The sequence below is a fragment of the Salmo trutta genome, chromosome 10 (assembly GCF_901001165.1).
Source record: "Salmo trutta chromosome 10, fSalTru1.1, whole genome shotgun sequence".
NCBI lineage: Eukaryota > Metazoa > Chordata > Actinopteri > Salmoniformes > Salmonidae > Salmo > Salmo trutta.
In genome coordinates, this window is record NC_042966.1 from 26,077,686 (window position 1) to 26,097,711 (window position 20,026).

The 20,026-nt window shown below is 42.4% G+C and overlaps 1 protein-coding gene across 6 annotated transcripts in view; it reads right to left on the reverse strand.

Moving 5' to 3' along the window:
- tanc2b (tetratricopeptide repeat, ankyrin repeat and coiled-coil containing 2b) overlaps positions 1-20,026 on the reverse strand; it is a 242,648-nt gene that overhangs the window by 136,018 nt on the left and 86,604 nt on the right. The window contains exons 1-2 of one of the 6 annotated variants that reach the window (XM_029765080.1): positions 18,571-18,587; positions 18,198-18,306 (exon numbers count right to left, since the gene is read on the reverse strand). The exons of 4 other annotated variants lie outside the window; for them this stretch is intronic. The gene's annotated coding sequence lies outside the window, so the exon portion shown is untranslated. Of the gene's footprint in view, positions 1-18,197; positions 18,413-18,570; positions 18,588-20,026 lie in introns of those variants that run through there. One more of the 6 variants, XM_029765079.1, reaches the window with a different exon arrangement.

Genomic DNA, 20,026 nt, shown 5'->3' on the forward strand with positions numbered 1-20,026 from the left:
CAGTACCAGATCAATGTGGAGCTATATACAGGGAGTACCAGTACCAGATCAATGTGGAGCTATATACAGGGAGTACCAGTACCAGATCAATGTGGAGCTATATACAGGGAGTACCAGTACCAGATCAATGTGGAGCTATATACAGGGAGTACCAGTACCAGATCAATGTGGAGCTATAAACAGGAGTACCAGTACCAGATCAATGTGCAGGGGTATGAGGTATTTGAGGTAGATATGTACATAAAGGCAGGGTAAAGTGACTAGGCATCAGGATAGATAATAATAAGGTATTTGAGGTAGATATGTACATAAAGGCAGGGTAAAGTGACTAGGCATCCGGATAGATAATAATAAAATAAAGAACAGAGTAGCAGCAACAAATGATGAGTGTAAAAGTGTGGATTAACCACAGTGGATAGAGCAGGGCTGGATTAGGGGGTCGATGGGCCAGCGCCCGCTTTGCCTCTCCACTACAGGGTCTGTTTGACAAGGCCGAGTCCCTATCTTAGGCTACAGTGATCTACCTTATCCCAAAGGGCACCTTATTTCCTATATAGGGCACTATTTTTGGTCAGAGCCGTATGGGCCCTGGTTAAAAGTAGTGCACTAAACAGTGAATAGGGTGACATTTGGGATGCAGCCTAACACTGCAAGGGGCTTTGTGGCATATCATGATTTATTCCTAAATCACACATCTCACTGGCAACACGTCAGCCCATTTATAAACCAAGCCGTTGTTTGAAAGTTATCTAAGACAATGGATTTCCTCTCTGTCTGTAGTAGAGCTTGGCTTGCCACCGAAGTACAAAGCGGTGTGAGTCTTTATTGCTAAGGGTTGTGTACTCTAGCAATGGCGGATGCACCAAATGTGTTACCATCAAAGGGTCCTGTGTGTGTGTATTCACCCAAACAAACACTTGTGTATATCTCCCGATCATAAACCCACAAATACAGATACTGTACATCTGTGCACAGTGTGCTGTTGTGCCCATACAGGATAGATTGGGCTGCTGGTGGAAAGATCTAGCTTGTCGATAGACTGATAAAATGACCCAGAGGGCCGGAGTGTGTTAGTGTGAGAACTGGGGTAGTGAGAGGTTGACACCGTCTCATTCTGCCAACCTGGTTCCTAACTGCCAACACCACCTTCACCACTTTGACAAGGGTCTATTCTGCTATCTTTATTTTTGGTTTGCTTGTTTTAAGAATAACACGTGGATATAATGTGATGCTGTGTAGACTATTTTTTGTTTGGTTGTTTCAGTCTACACAGCCTCGCTGAAAGCATCACACTATTATATCCAAATGTGTTATCCTTGTTATCCTTGAAACAACCAAACTAAAAAGAGTCACGATGAAATCATAGTAAATCAATAGAGTGAAATCTATTGGGGCTGGAGATGCAACGCTAATCCCTCAATCAAATGTCGTACTATCTGACCTAAGTCCATGGGCCTAGAAATGGAAAAACTTAAAACTAGTCCAAACATTTTGCATTGTGAACAGGGGCCTTATCAGAGACCAGCCAGTGGATGGGTTGGGAACAGACAGATTCTCTACTGGTAGATTACTCTGTTGTTACCAGAGTTCACAGTCAGAATACACTGCTGCTATCCACACAGATCAATGGATCATCACACTAGGTACAGGAAAGTGGAGGGGCCTAGACTAGACTGAAGAGATGCATCTTCTCATTCTAACCAGAGTGTGACAGGCAGATAGAGGCCATGTCTCCTGCTCTAGCCATCTACAGCTTCAGCTACACCTACAGTTGAAGTCGGAAGTTTAGTCATTAAAACTCGTTTTTTAAACCACTCCACAAATTTCTTGTTAACAAACTATAGTTTTGGCAAGTCAGTTAGGACATCTACTTTGTGCATGACACAAGTAATTTTCCAACAATTGTTTACAAAGATTATTTCACTTATAATTCACTGTATCACAATTCCAGTGTGTCAGAAGTTTACATACATTAAGTTGACTGTGCCTTTAAACAGCTTGGAAAATGCCCGAAAATGATGTCATGGCTTTAGAAGCTTCTGATAGGCAAATTGACATCATTTGAGTCAATTGGAGGTGTACCTGTGGATGTATTTCAAGGCCTACCTTCAAACTCAGTGCCTCTTTGCTTGACATCATGGGAAAATCAAAAGAAATCAGCCAAGACCTCAGAAAAAAATTGTAGACCTCCACAAGTCTGGTTCATCCTTGGGAGCAAAACACCAGAAGGTACCACGTTCATCTGTACAAACAATAGTACAGAAGTATAAACACCATGGGACCACGCAGCCATCATACTGCTCAGGAAGGAGACGTGTTCTGTCTCCTGGAGATTAACGTACTTTGGTGCAAAAGGTGCAAATCAATCCCAGAACAACAGCAAAGGACCTTGTGAAGATGCTGGAGGAAACAGGTACAAAAGTATCTATATCCACAGTAAAACAAGTCTGATGTCGACATAACCTGAAAGGCCGCTCAGCAAGGAAGAAGCCACTGCTCCAAAACCGCCATAAAAAAGCCAGACTACGGTTTGCAACTGCACATGGGGACATAGATCGTACTTTTTGGAGAAATGTCCTCTGGTCTGATGAAACAAAAATATAACTGTTCTTTGGCCATAATGACCATGGTTATGTTTGGAGGAAAAAGGGGGAGGCTTGCAAGCCGAAGAACACCATCCCAACCGTGAAGCACGGGAGTGGCAGCATCATGTTGTGGGGGTGCTTTGCTGCAGGAGGGACTGGTGCACTTCACAAAATAGATGCCATCATGAGGGAGGAAAATTGTGGGTATATTGAAGCAACATCTCAAGACATCAGTCAGGAAGTTAAAGCTTGGTCGCAAATGGACAATGACCCCAAGCATACTTCCAAAGTTGTGGCAAAATGGCTTAAGGACAACAAAGTCAAGGTATTGGAGTGGCCATCACAAAGCGCTGACCTCAATCCTATAGAACATTTGTGGGCAGAACTGAAAAAGCGTGTGCGAGCAAGGAGGCCAACCAACCTGATTCAGTTACCCCAGCTCTGTCAGGAGGAATGGGCCAAAATTCACCCAACTTACTGTGGGAAGCTTGTGGAAGGCTACCTGAAACGTTTGACCCAAGTTAAACAATTTAAAGGCAATGGGACCAAATACTAATTGAGTGTATGTAAACTTCTGACCCACTGGGAATGTGATGAAATGAATAAAAGCTGAAATAAATCATTCCCTCTACTATTATTCTGACATTTCACATTCTTAAAATAAAGTGGTGATCCTAACTGACCTAAAACAGGGAATGTTTACTAGGATTAAATGTCAGGAATTGTGAAAACTGAGTTTCAATGTATTTTGCGAAGGTGTATGTAAACTTCCGACTTCAACTGTAGATCATCTGTCAACTGCTCAAGTCAGCAGTGTATTCAGACTACAACTGTCAAAATGTCTTAGCCAGCCTCTTCTGAAATATAAGCCCATCACAGAATAATCTCTCCATAATAATCACAATAACCTCTGAGTTATCCCATGAAGTATATTTAAAAAAATATATATGTAAAAAAAATTCAGTCACATTTAGGATGTACACGGAGGGTTGTGTTCTGTCAGAAAATTGTCTTATGGCAGAGCCCAGACAGTTTAAGTGGTCAATTATTTCCCAGGTTTTAAATGCCAGAGTGTGCCAAAGGGAATGCCTCATTCTAACAGTGTCTGTCTGGAACACTCTCCTCTGCACAGGAGGTTGGTGGCACCTTAATTGGGGAGGACGGGCTCGTGGTAATGGCTGGAGCGGAATGATATCAAATACATCAAACACATGGAAACCATGTGTTTGATGCCAATCCCTTTGGTCCGTTCCAACCATTATTATGAGTCATCCTCCCCTAAGCAGCCCCCACTGCTCCTCTGCTCTGCTTCCCTTTAGAAAAGTCAGGGTGACGCCATCCTCACAGAGAGGTTCAGCTAGCTCTGTAGCTCTCTGGGTTCACTGTGTGGGTAGATAACAGCAGTCATTAGTTAGTGCACCAAGAGACTTCATTGACCTTCATATGTCTGGGAGACAGTCTTTCACTCTAAAAGCATGAATTACCGTTACACTGTTACAAAGCATCGGGTGAAGTTGCTCTGGTACAGTACAGTCCTTTTTGATGTGTCATCACGAGGCCACGGAGAATGATCATGCTGCAAACTTTGTCAGTGACCGGCCAGTCTGACAGCTCATGGCATTTCAGTCAGTGAGTCAGTATCCCTCTGCAGGTATACAAGGCCCTATAGCCTCAGCACTCTGAATTAACTGCACGGACCGAGCTGAATTGTATTAGGCCATAGTAGTGATTTTTCTACACTCTTAGAAAAAAGGGTTCCAAAAGGATTCTTCGGCTGTCCCAATGGGAGAATCCTTTTTGGCTCCAGGTAGAACCCTTTTTGATTCCAGGTAGAATCATTTTGGGTTCCATGTAGAACCCTCTGTGGAAAGGGTTCTACCTGGAACCAAAAATGGGTTCTTCAAAGGGTTCTCCTATGGGGACAGCCGAAGAACCCTTTTAGGTTATACATCGCACCTTTTTTGTGTACCATTGTTGCTCTGCCTAGCTGGGGTGCATCTGAAATGGCAACCTATTCTCTTTATAGTGCACTACTTTTGACCAGGGCCCTTCCATAGTGTGTGTGTGTGTGTGTGTGTGTGTGCGTGCGTGCAAGTGAGGCAAGGGAAGGCAAGGCAGTTTGTCACCCTCTGTATTATCCTATAGCCTCAGCACTCTGAGACAATGCTGTCAGCTCTTATGTAATGTTACCTTGAGAAAGGACCTGAGTGCTGAGCCAGTTGGACTAGCTACTTCCACTAGGAAAAGAGGGAAGGAGGGATATAGAGTGATTAATCCCCCAGGGACACACAGCAGCATAATGCAGGTGTGACAAGATGGAGGGACGGCTGATGGAAGGACGGCTAACGCGTAGAGAAAATGTTGCAGATTTAAAGCAAATTCTCTGCAATTGTACCCATTTTACCATGGGTTGGAGAGAACATTTGCAGTTTGAAAGCTAATTTAAAGGTGCAGTATGTAGCTTTTCTGGTAGGCTGACAGAATTCACATAGAAATGCGAGTTATAGATCTGTCATTCTCACTGAAACCAAGTCTGAAAAGTTTCAGATCTGTTCTGTGCGCTATTTCTATGCATCACATTCTTAAGTTTTGCTTTTGGTCTTTTTACTTCTCGGTTTTGTACACCAGCTTCAAACAGCTCAAAATATTATATTTTGGCTTATTTAAAAATACATTTCACAGCGTCACAGTATTCAGACCACATGACTTTTTCCACACTTTGTTACAATACAGCCTTGTTCTAAAATAGATGAAATAAAAAATCTTCCTCAACAATCTACACACAATACCCATAATGACACAGTGAAAACATGTTTCTCGAAATGTTTGCAAATATATTGAAAAAATAAAAAACAGAAATACCTTCATTACATATGGATTCTGACCCTTTGCTATGAGACTCGAAATTGAGCTCAGGTGCATCCTGTTTCCATTAATAATCCTTGAGATGATTCTACAACTTGATTGGAGTCCACCTGTAGTGAATTCAATTGATTGGGCATGATTTGGAAAAGCATACACCTGTCTATATAAGGTCCCACAGTTGAAAGTGCATGTCTGAGCAAAAACTAAGCCGGGAGACGGGCCTTGGTCAGGGAGGTCACCAAGAACCCGATGGTCACTCTGACAGAGATGCAGAGTTCCTCTGTGGAGATGGGAGAACCTTCCAGAAGGACAACCATCTCTGCAACATTACACAAATCAGACTGTTATGGTAGAGGGTCCAGACGGAAGCCACTCCTCAGTAAAAAAGCACGACAACCTACTTGGAGTTTGCCAAAAGGCACCTAAAAGACTCTCAGACAATGAGAAACAAGATTCTCTGGTCTGATGAAACGCAGATTGAACTCTTTGGCCTGAATGTCAAGTGTCACGTCTGCCACCATCTCTACGGTGAAGCATGGTGGTGGCAGCATCATGCTGTTTTTCAGTGGCAGGGACTGGGAGACTAGTCAGGATCGAGGCAAAGATGAACAGAGGAAAGTACAGAGAGATCCTTGATGAAAACCTGCTCCAGAGCACTCAGGACCTCAGACTGGGGTGAAGGTTCACCTTTCAACAGGACAACAACCCTAAGCACACAGCCAAGACAAATGCAGGAGTGGCTTCGGGAAAAGTCTCTGAATGTCCTTGAGTGCCCAGCCAGAGCCAGGACTTGAATCTGATCGAACAACTCTGGAGAGACTGCAGTGACATTCCCAATCCAACCTGACAGAGCTTGAGAGGATCTGTAGAGAATAATGGGAGAAACTCCCCAAATACAGGTGTGCCAAGCTTGTAGCATCATACCCAAGAAGACTTGAGGCTGTAATCACTACCAAAGGTGCTTCAACAAAGTTCTGAGTAAAGGGTCTGAATACTTATGTAAATGTGTTACGTTTTATAAATTTGTACAAATTTCTAAAAACCTGTTTTTGCTTGATCCTTATGAGCTATTGTGTGTAGATTGAGGGAAAAAATGATTTAATAAATTTTAGAATGAGGCTGTAATGTAACAAAATGTGGGAAAATACTTTCTGAATGGACTTTTTTTTCATATAAACTGAAATTAGGCAAACCATTCAAATTTTAGCAACCAGGAAATTAAGGGGTGAATTCTACCCATTGTACCTTTAATGCAAATCTACTCATTTTGCCATGGGGTTACCCAGATTGTGATGGAGATAACATTTTGCAGTTTTAAAGCTAATTACCTGCAATTCTACACATTTTGCCAAGGGTGGAGAGAACATTTTGCAGCTTAAAAGCTCATTTCCTACGCATTTTTCCATGACCTATGTCATGTTCATATGGTATCTGAATGAGACTAACAAAATCAATGGAGGCCCGATGTAGCTGAAATGGGCTAATTGAGGGACTGTCAGAACAAGAAGAAAACTGCTGATGTACAACCATATTTTAACTCTCAGGGGAGGGGGGCCCTCAGTTTCCACATATGTCGCTTATTTGTTGGGCTGGCCCTGAGATATAGAATGCAATTTCCACAAACCCTTGATGGAATGACAGCTTTAGTTATGTTTCTAGCTACAGTACATGTTTATTTAGACTAAGCGCAAACTTTCAAATCACTGGCGTTTTCCAATTTGCAGAGCAGTCGATGCCTCATGTTTTCAATAAAAGGGTAAAAGAGTACAGTACATCCAAACAATGCAGACCACAATATAGGTTCATTTGTTTCAATGTTCTCATATTCTGCTGAGCTTGCGGCTATCATAATATAATGTTATGTAATTCATTTCAGCTTCTGCTTCCCTGCTCTCCCCCTAAGCCCTCCCAGGTATGACCTTTTTTTCAGTAGATGTTCTACAGTAGTGAACAGACAACACAACAAGGGGAACCATACTTGGAGTTAATTTAATCATAGGCTTCAGGTGCTGCAGCACAGCACGAACAACATACTCCACTATGCGCAGCCAGGTTAACAAAAGCAGTTCAAATGTTACAAAATCACAAACATAGCTTAAACCAGCATCAAGAGAAATTCTATGGTAAAAGGAATTACACTGAGACTCAGATTCTTCACCTTAAAATGTATGCCAAACAAAAACATTCATTTCAAACCATACTACACTGAGTGGACAAAACATTATGAACACTTCCTAAAATGTAATTGCATCCCACCTTTTGCCCTCAAAACAGCCTCAATTCATCAGGGCATGGAATACAAAGGTGTCGAAAGCGTTCCACAGGAATGCTGGCCCATGTTGACTCCAATGCTTCCCACATTTGTGTTAAGTTGGTTGGATGTCTTTTGTGTGGTGGACCATTCTTGATACACACGGGAAACTGTTGAGTGTGAAAAACCCAGCAGCGTTGCAGTTCTTGACACACTCAAATTGGTGCGCCTGGCACCTACTACCATACCCCGCTCAAAGGCACTGAAATCTTTTGTCTTGCCCATTCACCCTCTGAATGGCACACATACAATCCATGTCTCAATTGTCTCAAGGCTTAAAAATCCTTCTTTAACCTGTCTCCTCCCCTTTATCTACACTGATTGAAGTAGATTTAATAAGGGAACATAGACTGACCAGGTGAAATCTATGTAATGGAAAGAGCGAGTGTTCCTAATGTTTTGTACACTCACTGTATATGCATATTTTTTTATTTTACCTGTATTTAACTAGGCAAGTCTGTTAAGAACAAATTATTATTTTACAATGACGGCCTACCCCGGCCAAACCCTCCCCTAACACGGACAACACTGGGCCAATTGAGCGCCGCCTTATGGGACTCGTGATCACGACCACTTGTGAGACAGCCCGGGATCGAACCAGAGTCTGTAGTGATGCCTCTAGCACTGAGATGCAGTGCCTTAGACCGCTGCGCCACTCGGAGCAGCGGGTGAACAATTTGAACAATTTACACTAATGAATTTCCTGGAAAACTGTACATCTGCATAGTTCTTCCTGTAAATGTGTTTTGTAAAATCTTTGGAAGATTAGTCCTTGTGCATAGAGTTCTCTGGTTTGTTAAACTTTGAAATCAATGGTTCTTGTTCGGGTATACATTTTAAAGTGAAAAATCTGAGTCTCAGCCTAATTCCATTTCCATGGAATTGCCCTCAATTAGACCATTCTGCTGATTCCTTTCATGTCCTCATAATATACTCATCCCTCTCTGTGAGGCAGGGTGGCTGTACCGTACAATTAGCCAGGCAGTACAAAGGCCATGGACGGTGACGCATGAGAGGGCCTGATCTGCGTCAGGCGCTGGCCGCCATCTCTACCTCTCTACAGGGTCCTGGAAGGTGTTGTTAGTGGAACAGGAAGTATAGAGAGAGAGAGCGAGAGGAGAAAAGGATGAGAGAGAAAGAGATAAAGAGAGGCACACTCTGTGCCTCTAAAAAAAGGTCTGTCGCAGTATTGAGTGGGTGGGCTTCACCAGAGAGACACATAACCAACCAGCAGCCTGAGGTACTAGTGGCCTTAAATTATACAAAGACACTCAAAACACCGCTATACATAACACTGAAAGAATATGGAGGTAGTGCCTGCGTGTGAAGTGACTGACTACTCGTCCCTGGTTCCTTGGTTCTCCTCAGGCAGAAATAAGAGTGAGATGGAGGAAGAGCGTGAGTGAGAGAGAGAGCGAGAGCACATTATAGCTCCTGGTCTTCCTCGAGGCGTTCCATTGATCAGCACCACGGAGGACTGACTTTTTTGGAATCCATATTTTATATATAAAGAAGCAGCACCAAGCTAACTGAGCTTTTTCAATTTCAGTTTCAATTGCTCTCTCTACTGCCATAATAACAATAATAATGATAGTGTATTTTATTTACAAAGTGCATTTCTGGCACTCAAGGCGAGCTACCATCACCCAAATCACTATCACCTTCACTCTCTCTCTCTACCTCCTTTTCTCTCTTCCCCGTCTCCCTCCCCATCTTTCTCTCAGCACAGTGACAATGCACAGTCACCTCTGACCCTCTCTGACCTCCAGTGTACTGTAGGAGATGTGAGTACCCTGCTATGGAGGCATATGTCAGTCTCTACTGTCTAATGTTTACTGCACAAACTATTGTATACCAGGTAAATAAATGGCAAAAGGTCCTGATTCTGACATAAACAAAGCATAATAGAGGAAGACTAAGAGCCTGTCCCAAATGGCACACTATTCCCTTTAGAGTGCACTACTTTTGATCAGAGCCCTATAAGCCCTGGTCAAAAGTAGTGCACAATAGGGAATAGGGTGCCATTTGGGACGCAAAGGGGTCAATAATAATGCGTGAGTAATCTATCAATCTACACAGACGGCATTTAAATAAACCATTGATTTTGAATAGGAGAATCAAGGATGAGCATTGGGTTAATATGCGGGCAACAACAGTTTGCGTCATAACATCAGTGTCTGTGTCATGGCGATAAACAGTCCTTTGTGTGACACAAACCTGTCCCCTAACAACAACAGTACAGTAACAATACAATGACCGTATGAACTGAGAAAATATTGCTTTGGAGAAGAAAAAAACCTCTACCCGAGAGGAGAGACGTCATCTGATGTCAGATATGAACGGTGTCATTATCTGTTCCTCTATTCCAATCTGAGTACAGAGCTTTCAAACGGCAGGGGGCAACCATTAGTCCAGAGAGGAGAGAGAGAGGAGAATATAGAGGGAGGGGAGGGATGAAAGAAAGGAGAGAGAGGGGGAAGAGTAGAGAGAGACAGAAAGAGGGAGGGAGGGAGATAAAGGAGAACACACAGAGAGAGAGAGGGGGGGGGAATGGGGAGAGTATGCCCTCTTCCCTCACGCTCCCTTATCCTTATCCTCCGTTAGCAATGCAATCACTCATCCTGTACTCAACAACACTGACAATAGATGCCTCACACAAGAACACACAAACGCAACATCTCCATTGCAGGCAGAGGAGTGAACTGTGAACAAGCAGGCTTGAATAATTAAACATTATTTTACAAAAATAGAAATAAAGTAGAGAACACAGTATGTGACTGCCAGCTTGTAAACCTCTGCCAAAACAATCACTTTACCCAGTAATTTAAGAAGATATATATTTGAGAGGATATGACTTGGCAATTACCCCAGGAAGAGTAGCTGCTGCTTCTGCATAAGCTAATGTGAATTCAAATAAGCAAATAAAGAAAGAAACAATTATAGTTATCTTAAATGGATTAGCACTCCTGTTCTTCCTGAAAACACAACAGAATGTGTAAACATTCTTTCTGTCTGGCATGACTGGAAGCCTATAGTCTGAATCTAAGGGTGTGTTTGGGTAGGGGGGCTACATCCAGAGTGTCTGCTCTACTCTGCACAGGGCATTTTGTAAAGTCTGAATCTGAGGGTGAATGAGTGCCGGGTGGTCGTGCATGTGTCCACTCTGCCCTTCCCCAACGTATTAGCCCTGAGAGGGAGGGAAGGAAGACAGGGCTAGGCTAGCTTAGGCGAATTTGACAGTGACAGGCAGCAAAGTAGCAAATATATATATTTTTTTACCTTTATTTAACTAGGCAAGTCAGTTAAGAAAAAATTCTTATTTTCAATGATGGCCTAGGAACAAACAGTGGGTTAACTGCCTTGTTCAGGGGCAGAACGACAGATTTGTACCTTGTCAGCTTGGGGATTCGAACTTGCAACCTTTCGGTTACTAGTCCAACGCTCTTACCACTACCACTAGGCTACGCTGCCGCCCCAACTTACTGTATTTCATATTTCAGTACAACTACTGTAATCCTAATACAGTATCAAAGCAAGCACTGTGTAATGACACAGTAAGATAGTCAATTATACTGTAAAAAAAAGTTAATTATACTGTAATCGTAATGAATGAATGAATAAATGAAATTAATTGGGGTGAGATTTTACAGTATTTTACTGTAATTACATGGGATTGGTGCAAGCAGATTGGCTGCTAGGCAATGTGTTAAAACATTACAGTATATCAATTAATATTTGGTGTTGTAGATCACTTGCACTTCTAGAGGCCTTAACAAGGGCTCCCAAACTGGCAGCAACTACAGGGCAAAATGCTCAACCATTAAAAGTTTAAGAGATAGCTGCCACTCCAATCTGTCCCCTATACATTTTAAAATAATGGGCCCCCATAAAGTCTTGTTAATTGTATTTTTAAATCACTGTATGCCTACTAAATCAATGTGTGCATTTATTTTATGAAAATCTGCAAATATATTTTTTATAATTTTACCTCTTTTTGCTCAGTCTGATCATGTGGGCGTGCTCCCGAGTGGCGCAGCGGTCTAAGGCACTGCATCTCAGTAGTGCAAGAGGTGTCACTACACTACCTGTTTCGAATCCAGGCTGTATCACATCTGGCCGTGATTGGGAGTCCAATAGAGCGGTGCACAATTTGCCCAGCGTCGTCTGGGTTTTGCCGGAGTAGGCCGTCATTATAAATAAGAATTGTTTCTTAACTGACTTGCCTAGTTAAATAAAGGTTAGACTCTAGTCTAGACCCTACCCCGCTTACCCCTTCAAAGTAGGAGAATACATGCAGTGCCTTCAGAAAGTATTCCATTTATTACATTTAGATTGTGTCACTGGCCTACACACAATAACCCTTAATGTCAAAGTGGAATTATGTTTAGAATTTTTTACAGATTAATTAAAAATGAAAAGCTTAGTATTCAACACCTTTTTTTATGGCAAGCCTAAATAAGTTCAGAAGTAAAGATTTGCTTCACAAGTCACACAATAAGTTGCATGGACTCACTCTGTGTGCAATAATAGTCTTAAACATGATTTTTTTTTTTAAATTAGGATTACCTCCTCTCTGTACCCCACACATACAATTAGGACCTTACAGATACAGGGCCTTCAGAAAGTATTCAGACCCCTTGATGATTTTTTCCACATTTTGTGACATCACAGCCTTATTCTAAAATTGATTAAATTGTATTTTTTTTCCCTCATCAATCTACACACAATACCCCATAATAACAAAGCATAAACAGGTTTTTAGAAACGTTTGCAAATGTATTACAAATAAAAAACGGAAAAATCACATTTACATAAGTATTCAGACCCTTTACTCAGTACTTTGTTGAAGCACCTTTGGCAGCGATTACAGCCTCACGTCTTCTTGGGTATGACGCTACAAGCTTGGCACATCTGTATTTGGGGAGTTTCTCCCATTCTTCTCTGCAGATCTTCTTAAGCTCTGTCAGGTTGGATGGGGAGTGTTGCTGCACAGCTGTTTTCAGGTCTCTCCAGAGATATTAGATCGGGTTCATGTCCAGGCTCTGGCTGGGCCACTCAACGACATTCAGAGACTTCAAATCAAATCAAATGTATTTATAAAGCCCTTCTTACATCTGCTGATATCTCAAAGTGCTGTACAGAAACCCAGCCTAAAACCCCAAACAGCAAGCAATGCAAGTGTAGAAGCACAGTGGCTAGGAAAAACTCCCTAGAAAGGCCAGAACCTAGGAAGAAACCTAGAGAGGAACCGGCACAGCCAGTCCTCTTCTGGCTGTGCCGGGTGGAGATTAAAACAGAACATGGCCAAGATGTTCAAATGTTCATAGATGACCAGCAGGGTCAAATAATAATACTTGTCCCGAGACTTGTCCCGAAGCCACTCCTGCATCGTCTTGGCTGTGTGCTTAGGATTGTTGTCCTGTTGGAAGGTGAACCTTCGCCCCAGAATGAAGTCCTGAGTAATCTGGAGCAGGTTTTCATCAAGGATCTCTCTGTACTTTGCTCCATTCATCTTTGCCTCGATCCTGACTAGTCTCCCAGTCCCTGCCACTGAAAAACCTCTCCACAGCATGATGCTGCCACCACCATGCTTCACCCTAGGGATGGTGCCAGGTTTCCTCCAGACGTGATGCTTGGAATTCAGGACAAAGAGTTCAATATTGGTTTCATCAGACCAGAGAATCTTGTTTCTCATGGTCAGAGTCCTTTAGGTGCCTTTTGGCAAACTCAAAGTGGGCTGTCATGTGCCTTTTACTGAGGAGTGGCTTCAGTCTGGCCACTTTACCATAAAGGCCTGATTGGTGGAGTGCTGCAGAGATGGTTGTACTTCTGGAAGGTCCTCCCATCTCCACAGAGGAACTCTGGAGTTCTGTCAGAGTGACGATCGGGTTCTTGGTCACCTTCCTAACCAAGACCCTTCTACCCCGTTTGCTCAGTTTGGCCGGGCGGCCAGCTCTAGTAAGAGTCTAGGTGGTTCCAAACGTCTTCCTTTTAAAAATGATGGCCACTCTGTTCTTGGGGACCTTCAATGCTGCAGAAAAGTTTTGGTGCCCTTCCCCAGAACTTTGCCACGACACAATCCTGTCTCAGAGCTCTACGGACAAATCCTTCGACCTCATGGCTTGGTTTTTGTTCAGACATGCACTTTTAACTGTGGGACCTTACATAGACAGGTGTGTGCCTTTCCAAATCATGTCCAATCAATTGAATTTACCACAGGTGGACTCCAATCAAGTTGTACAAACATCTGAAGGATGATCAATGGAAACAGGATGCACCTGAGCTCAATTTTGAGTCTCATAGTAAAGGGTTTGAATCCTTATGTAAATAAGGTATTTCTGTTTTTTATTTTTAATACATTTGCAAAAAATTGAAAGCTGTTTTCTCTTTGTCATTATGGGTTATTGCAAGTAGATTGATGTAGATTTAATACATTTTAGAATAAGGCTGTAACATAACAAAATGTGGAAAAAGTGAAGGGGTCTGAATACTTTCCGAAGGCACTGTATCTGTAAGGTCCTTCAGTTGAGCAGCGAATTTCAAATACAGATTCAACCACAAAGACCAGGGAGGTTTTCCAATGCCTTACAAAGAAGGGCACCTATTGATAGATGGGTCAAAAAAGGCTGACATTTAGTATCCCTTTGAACACGGTGAAGTTATTAATTACACTTTGGATGGTGTATCAATACACCCAGTCACTACAGAGCTATAGGCGTCCATCTTAACTTTGCCCGAGAGGAAGGAAACCAATCAGGGATTTCACCATGAGGCCGATGGTGACTTTAAAACAGTTACAGAGTTTAATGGCTGTGATAGGAATGAAAAGAAGGAAGCCTGTGCAAAATAAAAATATTACAAAACATGCATGCAGTAAAACTGCAGAAAATGTGGCAAAGAAATTACATTTATATCCTGAAATCAAAGCGTTATGTTTAGGGCAAATCCAACACCTCAATGAGTACCACTCTTCATATTTTCAAACATGGTGGTGGCTGCATCATGTTACGGGTATGCTTGTTCTCAGCAAGGACTACAGTAGGGAGTTTTTTAGGATAAAAAGAAACGGAATAGAGCCAAGCACAGGCAAAATCTTAGAGGAAAACCTGGTTCAGTCTGCTTTCCGACAGACACTGGGAGACGAATTCACCGTTCAGCATGACAATAACCTAAAACACAAGGCCAAATATACACTGGAGTTAATTACCAAGACGACATTGAATGTTCCTGAGGGGACTAGTTACAGTTTTGACTTAAATCAGCTTGAAAATATATAGCAACACTTGAACATACCTGTCTAGCAATGATCAAAAAAACAACTTGACAGAGCTTGAAGAATTTTAAAAAGTTGAATGTGTCCAGGTGTGCGGAGCTCTTAACCATAAAGGCTCAGCTGTAATCACTGCCAAAGGTGATTCTAACATGTATTTACTCAGGAGTGTGAATACTTATAAAAATGAGATATTTAGGTATTTCATTTTCAATAAATTTACAAACATGTTTTCACTTTGTCATTATGTGGTATTGTGTGTAGATGAGTAAGAATAAAAAAATATTTAATCAACATGTGTAATAAGTCAAGGGGTATGAATACTTTCTGAAGGCACTGTACGCAAATAAAAGATGACTAGTAATTAATTGGTCAGAATAATCAGATCAGATTGTAATGTCATGATCTGGGCAAAAAACTACATCCCATCTGAACAGGCTGAAATTTCAGGCATTGAATTTTTTTCAAACAGCTCTTACACCAAAAGGGCATTATCATAATTTTCACAATTTCAGACTGTTATTTCGACCATGGAAAATGACATTTACATTTAAGTCATTTAGCAGACGCTCTTATCCAGAGCGACTTACAGTAGTGAATGCATACATTTCATTTCTGTGCTGGCCCCCCGTGGGAATCGAACCCACAACCCTGGCGTTGCAAACACCATGCTCTACCAACTGAGCTACAGGGAAGACTATGGTAGACGTGTGTCACTTACTCAGGTACTGTAAGTAACTCAATTAAAGCTAAGTATCTTCAGGTAAGTACAATTATTTATACAGGGATAACAAAAATGAGAACACTGTATGACTCCACAGCAAAACTACACAAAAAGTGACAATTACAACTAGCATTCTAGAATGTAAAACAAAACCCACAAGCCCAAATAAAGTGGACATGAGCTGCTGCATGATCTCTTAAAGAGACAGTATCCCATAACAAAAAAGCATGAGACAACAAACAATGAGACAACACGAAACAACTGAAACAAATAATGAAACATGAAGTAATTCAATAAATGTCTCATACTTCAAATGTAGGCAAAATCATAAATTGGCTACCATACCATGTACCCACTTGTGGTCAAAAGGTTTTTGGCACTCCAAAAATATTGTATGGTACTGTATTATGTCGGGTGGAATTACACTACCATTTCAAATACAGCAATTATTTCCCTACCTGTAACGTCCGTCGTTAAAGGTAGACCAAGGCGCAGCGTGAGTTGGGTTCATCTTACTTTATTTTAAACGTGAACCAGCAAAACAATAAACAATACAACGAACAAAAAGCTATGAGTGCAAACACATGCAACGCAAAGACAACTTCCACAAAAGACAGGTGAAAAAAGGGCTACCTAAGTATGGCTCCCAATCAGAGACAACGATAGACAGCTGTCCCTGATTGAGAACCATACCAGGCCAAAAACCAAAGAAATACAAAACATAGATAGGGAACATAGAATGCCCAACCCAACTCACGCCCTCACCAAACCAAAATAGAGACATAAAAAGGAACTCTATGGTTAGGGCGTGACACTACCAACAACATTTTCCCACAATGCACCATAATTTACAGTATTCTGCAGTATAATGCTTTCACACTATCTCACTGAAGATAATAGCCAAAATTACTGTATAAATTACAGTTCTGTTACAGTGTAATAGCATACACACACATACACATGTACACGCTCATCGAGTTAATAATATGTAAATATCTTCATAATAACTGTGTCACTGTTTCCTGTGACCCTATTTAAGGTAAGGTGAAATAAAGAACAATGCTGATGCCCATGTATTCAGGATTCTGGCAGCTACTTATTTACACAGTATGTACTTTGCTACCCTCAGCTTTCAATAATAATATACCTGCACACACAGCAAGGGCACTTCCTCCTATTTAAACCTCACAGCGCTCCACAGCCAATGAGCCCATTCACATCAAGAGGGAACATGAAAGAGAGTTCCTCGACTGGCAAAATCAACAAGATGCTACTGCGACTGCAGACGTGGGGGGAGAGACGGTGGGGGGGCAAAGTCCCACAGCATCAACATTTAAAGGGACAATATTTTACATTGCTCAGTTCACAAGCATATGCTTGTCTAGACCTGGCAGGCTTTCACAATCTGTAGCTGGAGGGTGTGGTGTGTGTGTGTGTGGGGGGGGGGGGGGGGGGGGTGCATGACATAAAGGTAGACTCTAGGGAGGATGAGAGAGGAATCGAGAAGAGAATACAGATTGGAAAGATGGGTGAGGAGGAGACAGCATGGGGTGAATATGAGGAAAGATTGGGGAGCGAGAGAGGAGACTTGAGATGAGAGGGGGATGGGGAGACAGGGAGGTGGCTGACAGACAAGGTATAGGACCTGCGTAGATGGATAGACAGAGGGGGATGACGGGGAGGGGGGAGAGAAAGATGGAGTTGCGAGAACCCTCATTAGCCCACGAAAGGCTAGAACATTTAGCTCCCTGCTCTCCTGTTATATCTTCCTCTCTTCCCTCTCTCCTCTCATATTTCTTCTTTTCTTCTCCAGAAATATCCCAGGGTGAGCTGAGTGGGTGGGTGAGAGATGGAGAGAGAGAGAGGGAGGTGAGAGAGAGAGGGTGTGAGATAGTGTAAGAAAGAGCGAGAGAGCGATTGAGAGAGACAGCATGGATGGTCAAAGTGGGTGAGAGATGGCCATGGTAACACTAGATCCTGGGGGAGAAGTATGGGTGCTGCTCAATGATGCATCTCCCATAGATAGAAGCACAACAATATAACGTTAGGATCCCTCAATCAACAACGAGGGATATGAGCATTCAGTATGTATGTACAACCTGCGTTATTATGAAGAAAATCAGTAAACACACAAGAACAGAGCTGAGACCCCCACCCCCCCTCACACACACTGCTATGCGGTGGGAACTGGCGTGACTCAGAACCTGATTGGTGTGAAGGCCCCATACCTGGGCCAAGGTGACACAACAGGAACAACCACAGAGCCACAGCAACAGAGAACAGAGGGAAACAGACATCTGCTAAACAGGTCCAAAACACTGACAAAAAACAGGCTACTGAATAGACTATTTCTATTAATATAAATAAAACAGTCCATTCCCTCCCCTATTCTCCACCCAGACCTTCAGTCCAGACTCTCAGAGTTCCCTGTATCCAGCTCACCTTTGTCAGTCCAACGTCTTGGCTTCCCAGGCAATTAAATAATCCTGCACCATAGTAAGGAAGATCCAAAACAAAGGAAAGAGAGAGGGAGACTGAGGAGGAAAGAATGCTGAAGGGGTAGAAAAAAAGAGAGGGGTGAAAAAGAGGTAGGGAAAAGAGGGAAAGAGAGCAGGAGAGGTAAAGCGTGGCCCAGACAAGGAGAGAGCTCTCCTCAGTTTGAGCAAGCAGCGAGGAAAGAAAGCACCAGGTGTCAGCACGCACACACACACACACACACACACACACACACACACACACACACAGAGAGGCGTGCTGTGCACATATACACACACACATTGGGGCGCGTCGCGTGCATATACACACACACACTCACCAGCAGACAGGCACTCTCTCCCTCCTCCCCCTTTCTCATCCTGCTCTCTGCAAGCAGCAATAACTCCCTCTCATCCTGCCTCCAGCTCTCTGAGTCAGGGCAGACCTCCTTTCTCTCTGAGTCAGGGCAGACCTCCTTAACCCTTTCGTTACCAATATCCTTGCTAAACAGATCCTCATTCTAGATCCAACATTTTTATTAGTCAATTCTTTGAAAAATAACAGATTAATAATCATTTAGAAATACAAAGACAACCAAGCGATATACAGTATGTGTATGCGTGCTGTAATTCATTCTCATTATTTACACAACTATTCTGAAAGAAAGGTGCTGAATATGTATGGACAAAGACAACCAAGCGATATACAGTATGTGTATGCGTGCTGTAATTCATTCTCATTATTTACACAACTATTCTGAAAGAAAGGTGCTGAATATGTATGGACAAAGACAACCAAGCGATATACAGTATGTGTATGCGTGCTGTAATTCATTCTCATTATTAACACAACTATTCTGAAAGAAAGGTACCTGTGCATAGGTCTACATGTGTGTAGTGTCCTAAAATGTCTGCCCATCATATGAACAAGCAACCCCTCCGCACCAAATCAGCTCGTTTTTCCTACGATGTATACTTTCTCCTGGGAGAGACCTCCCTAGCTACTCTTCTCTTATTGCACTTTCTATCTTAGGGCACTCGGATATAAACAAACAAACAAACAAAAAACAAGTATTTTATTAAGTGTCGGTTTCAGAACTTATCTCAAAAGAGGATAAACTCATGCACATTGAATAGAATAAGAAATTCATAAAATAACAAACCAACCAACCAACCAATCATCACCCAGACGTCATCATTATTGGTCTGTTGGTGGATCAGGATCTATTTCTGGGACTCTGAAACCAGCAGCAGTCTTATCAGTGCTCAGGTGTTGTCAGAATGAGGCATTCATGCTACTGTGACTATCTGACTGCTCCATTTCACACACACGTTCACACATCAGGCTATGAACACCTGAAGGCTATGAAGGCCTCTAATCAATATGTCAACATGGCACATGAAATAAGGGCAGAACACAATGCAGAATGCAACACGAGGTGACACGCTAACAGCCAACACAATAATAGGTTTCACATTTCCACTGTGCATTTGGTAGAGACACTGGAGAGAGAGAGGGAGAGATGACAAGAGGGGAGGAGAGATGGCATTGTTTTGTTTGTTGTTCTAGAGTGATAGAGAGAGAAGAGAGGAGGGGAGTGAAGAGGGGGGGAGATAGATGTTCTTCTGGAGTGATAGAGAGAAGAGGAGAGAGCATAGGAAGAGGTTAGACCAGAGCTGTTTTACCCACGCACTGACTGCCCACTGTACTGCAGGAACAAGAACGTTCCATTCGGACAACTGAACAGACCCTTTGTTATAGTCCATCTTTGTTACCACGATGAGTGTTTCCTATCG